The sequence below is a fragment of the Oreochromis aureus genome, unplaced genomic scaffold (genome assembly GCF_013358895.1).
Source record: "Oreochromis aureus strain Israel breed Guangdong unplaced genomic scaffold, ZZ_aureus HiC_scaffold_150, whole genome shotgun sequence".
Lineage (NCBI taxonomy): Eukaryota > Metazoa > Chordata > Actinopteri > Cichliformes > Cichlidae > Oreochromis > Oreochromis aureus.
In genome coordinates, this window is record NW_024108750.1 from 49,246 (window position 1) to 58,595 (window position 9,350).

Consider the following 9,350-nt stretch of genomic DNA (forward strand, 5'->3'; position numbering starts at 1 on the left):
AACACAAGACAATTAAAACAAACAATAAAATAGGACAACAAACAATAGGTAACAACACAATAAGCTAAAATCAGCCAACTAGTTAGAATCAAAGGCCAAAGTAAACAGATAAGTTTTAAGGCGAGATCTAAAAGACTGGATAGACTCGGCCATACGAATATGTACAGGAGGTTATTCCACAGTCTAGGTGCCACGATCGCAAAGGCCCGGTCTCCTCTCGACTTCATTCGAGACCTAGGTTGTGCAAGGAGCAAGTGATTGGATGATCTAAGCGCTCTGTTGGGATTATATAGGTGGAGTAGGTCAGAGAGATAGGTGGGCGCTAAATTATTCAGAATTTAAAAAGTGAACAAAAGAATTTTAAAATCTATGCGATATTTAACAGGGAGCCAATGTAGTTTGGCTAAAATTGGAGTTATGTGTTCATGGATTCTTGTACCTGTTAAAAAAGCAGCGCAGCTGCATTTTTGAATTAACTGAAGCCGATAAAGAGAAGAGTGTTGGAGGCCGAATAGAGGAGTTACAGTAGTCCAATCTGGATGTGATAAATGCGTGAACAAGCTTTTCAAGTTCCTTTAAAGGAAGGAACGACTTTGCTTTGGAAATCTGGACGCAACTGGTAAAAGCTGTTTTTCACCACAGTGGAGACCTGTTTCTCAAGTTTAAAAGAGCCATCCAGGAACACTCCGAGGTTTCTTACAGTGGGCGAGATGGCTAGCGAGAGGGCCTAGGGCATTAGTCAACTGGTCTAGCGGGGTGTGACTACCAAAGACTATGATTTCGGTCTTATTCTCGTTTAATGTAAGAAAATTATGTGATAACCAAATTTTTACTTCATGCAAACAGTTGAACAGAGGTTGCAAAGAAGCAGACACATCGGATTTCAGAGGTGAATAAATCTGGATATCATCGGCATAACAGTGAAAGGAGATGTTGTATTTTCTAAAAATTAATCCCAACGGCAACATGTACAAAGAGAAAAGAGCAGGACCAAGCACGGACCCTTGAGGCACACCACAATAAATAGGGGCAGAAGCCGAGGAGTGTTGCCCCATAGCAACAGAGAACGACCTCTCTGAGAGGTAGGATTTAAACCAAGATAAAACCGTACCTTTGAGACCAACATGTTCCAATCTTGATAGAAGAATGTTGTGGTTAACCATGTCAAAAGCAGCAGTCAAGTCAAGTAAAACTAAAACCACGGAATAGCCAGAGTCAACAGTTAAGAGAAGATCATTAAAAACTCTAAGTAAGGCTGTCTCTGTGCTGTGGCAAGGTTTAAAACCAGACTGAAACTTTTCATTTTACCATTTGCATCTAAAAATGCCTGAAGTTGTTTTAGAACGACCTTTTCCAATATTTTGGAAATAAAAGGGAGTTTGGAGATCGACCTGTAGTTAGTAAGACCATTAGGGTCAAGATTTTTCTTTTCATAATAGGTTGCACAACAGCATGCTTAAAGACAGATGGTACACAACCTGATGACAATGATGCATTCAGCAGAGATAAGATACAAGGACCAATAACATGTAAAGCTTCCTTAAAAAGCGAGAAGGAAGAATATCGTGCGGGGAACCAGAGATTTTGAGATGATCAATTATATCTTTTAAAGCAGAATAAGACACTGGCTGAAACTGTTGAAAGACAGTCAAGCATTCAGAGGCTGGAACTGGGTCTAATACTAATGAAAAATGAGATGGATGAGAAGCCCTTAGAGCTGCGATTTTATCAGAGAAATACTTTAAGAATTTATCACAAAAGAGCAGGGAGGCATCCCTAAAATGACAGTGCAAGGGTTTATCACAGAGTTAAAAGTATTAAAAAGGGCTCGGGGGTTGTGGCTATTAGTCATAATAATGCTAGACAAAAAGGCAGATTTGGCAGCTTTAATCCGTTGATAAAACCCCATTACAGTTAGCATCAGAGAGGGGAGAGTCAAGGAAAGCATCAATGAAGTGGGCGACTGACTGAGAGTTAATCGTCTTGGCGTTTGCCGCACAGGACCATCACTGTTCAAATCCACATCGCTCACTACAGTATTAAACAAAACCGGGAAGTGATCAGAAATCCCAGAGTCCTTTATGTCCGTGATGCAAATATCCAAACCGTGAAAGTACCAAATCAAGTATATGACCTTTAGTGTGAGTTGGTTCACTTACCCACTGGGTGAAATTGAGGGTGCTGATAAGGCGAGGAAATCCTTGGCTAGCGAACTGTCCTCACAGCAAACATGAATGTTGAAGTCACCAACAATTAGTATACGGTCATAACGTAGCACAAGGCTCCCCAGTAGATCGGCAAATTCTGGAAGAAAATCCTTGATATGTTTGAGGCGATACACCACAGCGCAGAGGATGGAGGGACACAATTCACTTCCAATAACTGCACCTCGAAACTGGGGTACAGAACAGGTGGCAGCTGCCGATATCGAAGTTTGTCTTTAAAACTGAAGCTAGCCCTCCACCTCTTCCAGTGGTCCGGGGTGAGCTAATAAAAGCATAGTCAGGTGGGAGCAGCTCCGAGAAGGAAAAAAGTTCGGCGAGGCGAAGCCAGGTTTCCGTCAGGAATAAGAAGTCCAGTCCCGACGATAGAATAAGATCATTTAAAATAAAAGTCTTATTCTTATTAGATAGATATGATACAAACCACTCCAGTGCAGTACTTGTAATACCCACAGCTTGCTCTAATCGCTCTAATAGGATATTATGGTCGACAGTATTGAACGCACTGAGGTCTAGCAGGACAAGCACAGAGGTGCGTCCACTGTCACAGGCCATAAGAAGATCATTTGTAACCTTCACTAAAGCTGTTTCTGTGCTGTGATGAGCTCTGAAACCTGACTGAAACCCTTCATATAAGCCATTCCTTATCCATATAGCCAGAATTTTTGATATGAAAGGAAGGTTAGAGATTGGCGTATAAGTAGCTAAGACCGCTGGGTCTAGAGATAGCTTTTTAAGTAATGGTTTAACCCTTTCATGCATGAATTATGACAACCTCAATCCGGATTTTTTTCTTAAGTATTTTTTATTCATCTTTAGGCATGAAAAATATTTTTAAACTTCATTTTTTTAAAACGTGTACTTGTTAAAGAGTTCTTTACATGTCCACTTAGGTGGACAACATACGTTTTGACTTATGAATTTGACAAACGAATAAATAATATACACTGTGTGAAAACTATAACATAACAAAAAAAGTTTTATATATAATTTTTATATATATTTTAAATATATTTTATAACAATATATGTAACAAATATAACAAATATTGGTCAGCCAGTGGGCGCAGATAGTGACACATCAGTGTCCAATTTAGTGGTTTATGTGCAAGTATACTATCAACACTGACACAAATATAAGAAGCCTTTGAATAGCTGTCCAATGTAGTGACCACTATGCATGAAAGAGTTAACTACTGCCAGCTTGAATGCCTGTGGTACATAGCCAATTATTAGAGCTAGGTTGATCATATTTAAGATTGAAGCATAATTAATGACAGGACTTCTTTCAGCAGTCTTGTAGGAATGGGGTCTAAAAGACACGTTGATGGTTTGAAGGAAGCAATTACTGAAGTTAACTCACAAAGATCAATTGGAGAGAAAGAGGGGAAGCTGCTATTTCATAATTTAAAATGTAGAGGGCTCTTCCAAGTGAGGAAAAAGTTGAGACATTTTGTTTTTGCAGCGCAGGCTGAATTGATGAGGTACCAGTGACAAACTATTTTTGATTGTCTTAGATTTTAAACGAATATCAGTTGTACTGAAAGTAGCTGTAGTTAGTGTTACATCTGTGAGATGATTATGAGCCATTTTTTCTCAAATGGTTAAAATTTTATTTGTGACAAAAACCTGCTCCTGATGTGTTTGTGATGCTGAATAATAATGGCTCTTTCAGAGGAGCTAATATTGATTCTGATTGTGTAAGTTTTCCTGACACGTTCAGGCTGAGGGACCTCACACACTTTCTCCTCGTTTCTTTAGGTCAGTGGTTCCCAAACTTTTTTGCCAGGCCCCCTTTTTACAAGAAAAATGTTCGCGCCCCCCACCACCTAACCCCCGCACAAACACATCCTCCAAACACACACACCCATATTTTGTTTGCAAACTCCATTGCGGTTTATTTCACACGTCAAACATTTAGTAAACAATTAAGCAAATACAAGTAAACGGCAATAAATTACAGGTAGTAATAAAATATACTACTAACTCGTTTACGCTACGTCCACACCTACACGGGTATTTTTGAAAACTCAGCTGTTTCTATGCGTTTGGGCCTTTCGTCAACACGTAAGCGGCGTTGCGATTCACCAGCGGAGATTATTTAAAACTCCTTTTTTTGCGTTTACGTGTGGACGAGGAATACAGAGTTAAATCACATAACGTCAAAGGTATGTGCCTCTTTTTGTGATAGATTGATTATTAGTCCATAATGGAGTAAACAGTTGGGGTTAAAAGTTACTCAATTTATTATTCAATTTGTTTCAAATATGTAAATGTATAAACAAGGGTAAAAGAAGTCCCATCAAAGAGATGTAATGTAACACAAAACAGTTAAAAGAGTTCATGACTTTGTTCAACGGATAACAATCCTTAATGTGACTATAACCTGTGTAAAATTCAATCTGTGATCTACTTGTCGAGCCTGGGGAATAATCCATGTGATTTAGTGATCATGATTGATTCGTTATGTCTGCCGTTGCCGGAAGGGGGAGCTCTGGCCACGATGCCTCGTTCGCAATGAAGCTGCTGAAAGAGATGCATGGTGTCTGAGCGTCATCATTGACTTAGCCCCTTTTCGGGTAATAATTGAGCAATTCTGCTTTTGAACGTTACAAATATGTATGTTGAGCTGTACTGACCGTGTTTCCAAATGTACCAAGAGGATACTAGGGATATTTAGATGATTTGTGTTAACTGTGTTGTTAGGATAAGCTAAGCAGCAAGCTAAGCTAAGCTCTCTGTTGGTGGCTAGCATGGAGCATTATCGTGCCAGACTGTGTATGAAACATACAGTATTGTGTGCATTTTGCATTTGGTCTGGACAAAGAACATGTTTATTTTGTGTGAAGGGACAAAATGCCTATTAGTATTTTTATATGAATATTTTGTTTATTTGTACATTTAAGTTTAATGATCTAAGTTTGTTTATTGATTCATAAGCTGTTTTTGTAAATCCTTACATTCAATTTAATCTGTAATTTAAAGGAAAGGAAAGAAAACAGTCTTGAGATATATTCTCTTACAACTAACAGAGACTGTACATTGTTATTAAGATGTTTAATACTTTTGTATGTATGTTTATATTTCTGAATCGTTCGCAATGAAGCTGCTGAAAGAGATGCATCGTGTCTGAGCGTCATCATTGACTTATCCCCTTTTCAGCCCCTTTTCAGGGTGTAACATTTTCACGTCACGCTGTGCGCCACGTTATTGTTTACATGGCATGAATTGCAGAATGGCAGATAGAGACAAAATACTGTTACTGTTAATCTTACTATCTTCAGGTTTTACACGCTTACATATACACACGCAGTTACTGTCCCTCCATTTAGAAAGGCAGAGGCGTCACGGTGTAATTATTTTACGTGTAGTTGTTTTTTTTTCCTGTGTAATAGTATTCAACATTGCTATCAATACATTTTTCAAAAAATGTCTCTCTGTGCAAAATAGTGAACCGGGGGAACAAATTACAGCAGGATCAGCCTGATATTATTTGTATCCCACTGTAACTTTACTGCATAAAGAGCTAACATGTCCAAAATGTCAGGAGTAGTTAGTTATTACAAGAAGTGTTTGTGAACTAAAAATCAAGAATGTGGGATACTGTTTGTCCGTGATTTGGAGAGCCCAGCGCGTGCTCCCGACATAGGGAAAACTAATTCTGCAGGGGAGACCTACCTTGGCACTTGTGCAGGTGAAGCCAAAGGGAAGATATGCTTCACCATATTTTCTAGTCTTTGGCTTGGAAGGAAGTTGGTTTGGAAACATATTTGGCGATGCTTCATCTCCTGCTTTGCGTTTGTGTGGGAGCCCCGTCAAAAACCTGTCCATTATGCTAGCAGTGTCCAAGCGCTCTTTTTTTTTTTTTTTTTTTTTTTCATACCGCGCCCCCCCTGCAATGGCTCTGCGCCCCCCCTAGGGGGCGGGCCCCACACTTTGGGAACCTCTGCTTTAGGTGTACTTCACCTGATTTTTTAAAAGTTGTTCTTCACCAAAACAGTGTTTAAAAAATTCTCTGTTTCATCAGCATCACAAGTTAGAAAGATGTTTGTCTTCAATAAGAACAAAATGAATCTGTTTAACCAGTAAAACTAATAGCCAGACATGGTCCTATTTATAATACATATATATATTTCTGTGAACTCCTTTTCAACTTTTATTGTGAATACTGGGACAGGCAGAAGCCCTTAATCACATACCCGTAGAATAAGTCAGGTTTATGGTGGTAGTGATAGTATCCAATGAATTCAGATGCTAAGTTCACAAGGTTAGAGTACTGCCTGTGAGCAAACTTCCTGAAGTCCGCCAGTCAGGAGAAATAGGGTGGCTGGCCTCTCCCTTAGAGATAGGTTGAGGAGTTCAGGAGGGCTCAGTAGGGCTCCACATCAAAAGGAGCCAGCTGATGTGCTGCGGGCATCTGATAAGAATGCTTCCTGGGCGCCTCCTGGGTGAGTTGTTCCAGGCATGTCCCACTGGGAGAAAGCCCCGGGGCAGACCCAGGACACGCTGGAGGGATTATATCTCTCGGCTGGCATGGGAACGCCTTGGTATTCCCCTGGACAAGCTGGAGGAGGTGGCTGGAGAGAGCGAGGTCTGGGCTCCTGTGCTTAGACTACTGTCCTGGAAGAAGATGGATGGATGGACATGGTAAAATAGAAAACCGTATGACAGCTACTTTAAACTGAGGCTTCTTTGGCTTTCTGGCGTTCTTTTGACCAGGAAAATACTAGAAACAAATTTAAGAATTTTTCAAACTGCATAGGAACCATGTAACCTGGAAGGACTCTCACCAGAGCAAGTTGCATGTTCCCGAAGCCCATCTGCCTGATGTGTCCTGGTGAGCTGCTGCACAGGCATCAAAGACATTTGAGAGACAGGGGGGTGAGGGACTGGAGGCAGATAAATGTTGAAGTAATCATTTCTGCTTGTAATTGGTCACGCAGATAATAATACAACACAAAAACATTACCCGTGTAACACCATTGATCATGAGAAAAATCAGTGTGGCGCAATGGACTGGAAGGCAAGGTGGACAGATTCATGGGCAGAGATGTTGCAGCTGTGGCAAATTAATTTCAATATGGTCATAAGTTTTTACTTGTAGAGATAACTAAGGTGTTCTAAGTCACTTAGAGTACATTTTACATGAATACTGGCTGCTCTGGGTAGTTTTACTTTTATTATGTTGTGTATTTTTCAAATATCGTCCCTGTTTTAAAAGTAAAACTTAAACAACAACAATAAGAGTGTAAAATAAATACAGCATAAATACTGTGAGTATTATATCTGAGAAAATCACAATATTTTCATAGGCATGGCTGCATTTTTAACTGTACACAGACTTCCACATTTTCACTGCTCGTCACCTCAGCACTGAAACATTTCATTCTTAGGGAAAAAGTCATAAACATAACCATTGCTTATGAAAGTTCACTAATACAGGGTTCCTGTACATTTCACATTTTCAAAATACAATACTTTACAATACTCAAATTCCTGGTGTATTTGTAGGTTGTTTCAATACAATATCTGACAATAAAACACCAACATGTACATGTATATTATAAAAAGAAAGCCATTTACATGGATGTTACATCTTTGATATTTATGCTAATATGTTATTAAATAATTAAATTTAGAAAAGTACAATAACTAATTCAAAAGATTACACCAAACTGAAGACCAGTGTTTTATTACAGTGTTTATCAATTAGTTTTCAGATAATGGCATTATTGCAGGACTTACAAACATTCTGAAAAACATAAAATTGATTTAAAAAAATCTATTATATTATGATTCTATTTCTGATGCCATGTACTGTATATATACATAACTGAAAGACACACATTTTCTTTCAAATGACCACAGTGAGGATTACGTTTAGCTATAAAGCACCTCAGGCAAACGTATTTGGCAGGTTGTGACATACATTCTTAGACGTGGCCTTTAGCATTTTGTCAAACGCCATCCTTCTTTTTATTGTTTTAAACCAAATCCAGCTCCATTCGGCCTGTCCAACCTTTCCTATAAATAGCACTAAAAATAACTAGTTTGTACAGAAAAACTATTTTAAATTTGACTTTTTAGAAAAGACAACAAACTACTACTCCATGGTCCTTTCTTATTTCCATACTCATTCAGACTCCAAAAAGAACATAAGATACCTGTAAAAAAAGAATTCAGTGTGCCCCATGTATTGCTGAGGTGTTGCAGAGGTCTGGCCAGCTTTAGAAGATGCTACGTCTGGAGTAGGAGATGGAATCAGTGGTGCTGGAGTAGAGGAGAAATTGCTGGGTCTCATTTTTTAACCTCTTTGTTTCACTATCGGAGTCAGTATCACCAAAGATGAGTCTACCAAACAAAACAAATCACAACAAGTCTTGTTACTTTTTAGCATGGTTAACTGAAACGTTTGCTTCAGTTATGATAACTGATCAATCAGTGTTGGAACTACAATAAAAGATACCACAATCAAGAATTGCTAACAGTTCAAATACTCATCAATCTAATCTAAGAAGCCCTGTGGGATTTGGCCTCAAAAGGACACAAACAGTCCAGTACTTGACCACATGATAATACACAAAAGTAAATAATGGTTTTGGTATTTTTCAAATGTTGGATACTTGTGACAAATCTATAAAAATCAAACCTTGGTTTTGTCTGTCTGTAGCTCTTCCTTCAGTTTCTCTCTTGGCTTTAGTTAATTGCCTATTCAGAATTCACAAAAGATTAACAATTACTCCATTTTCAGAAAGTCACAGAGTGCAGAGTTCTACTTCAGTTTCTTGGAAGAGGTAGGGAGTGTGACAAAAGTGAAGCTTTACAGAGAGAACAGAGCAAAGCAATCTGTTCTTCAGAGGACTCAAACATCAACGCGTTTCCAGTCTTTTCCTGGCTCTTCATTGTTTTGAACCACTCTCTTTATTCATTTATTGCTACTACAGTTTGGCCACCTCGTAATTTCATCGTTAAACCAGGACTTTGGTACGATGTTTACAGTCTTGCTATTGATAAATTCAATGATTAAAAACATCTAAAAAACAAAAGGTTACACACTTTTTAACACAAAACACTTAGAATTTTAAACACATTCTAACATCTCTGACTCTGTGGTGTTCAGTATTATTTT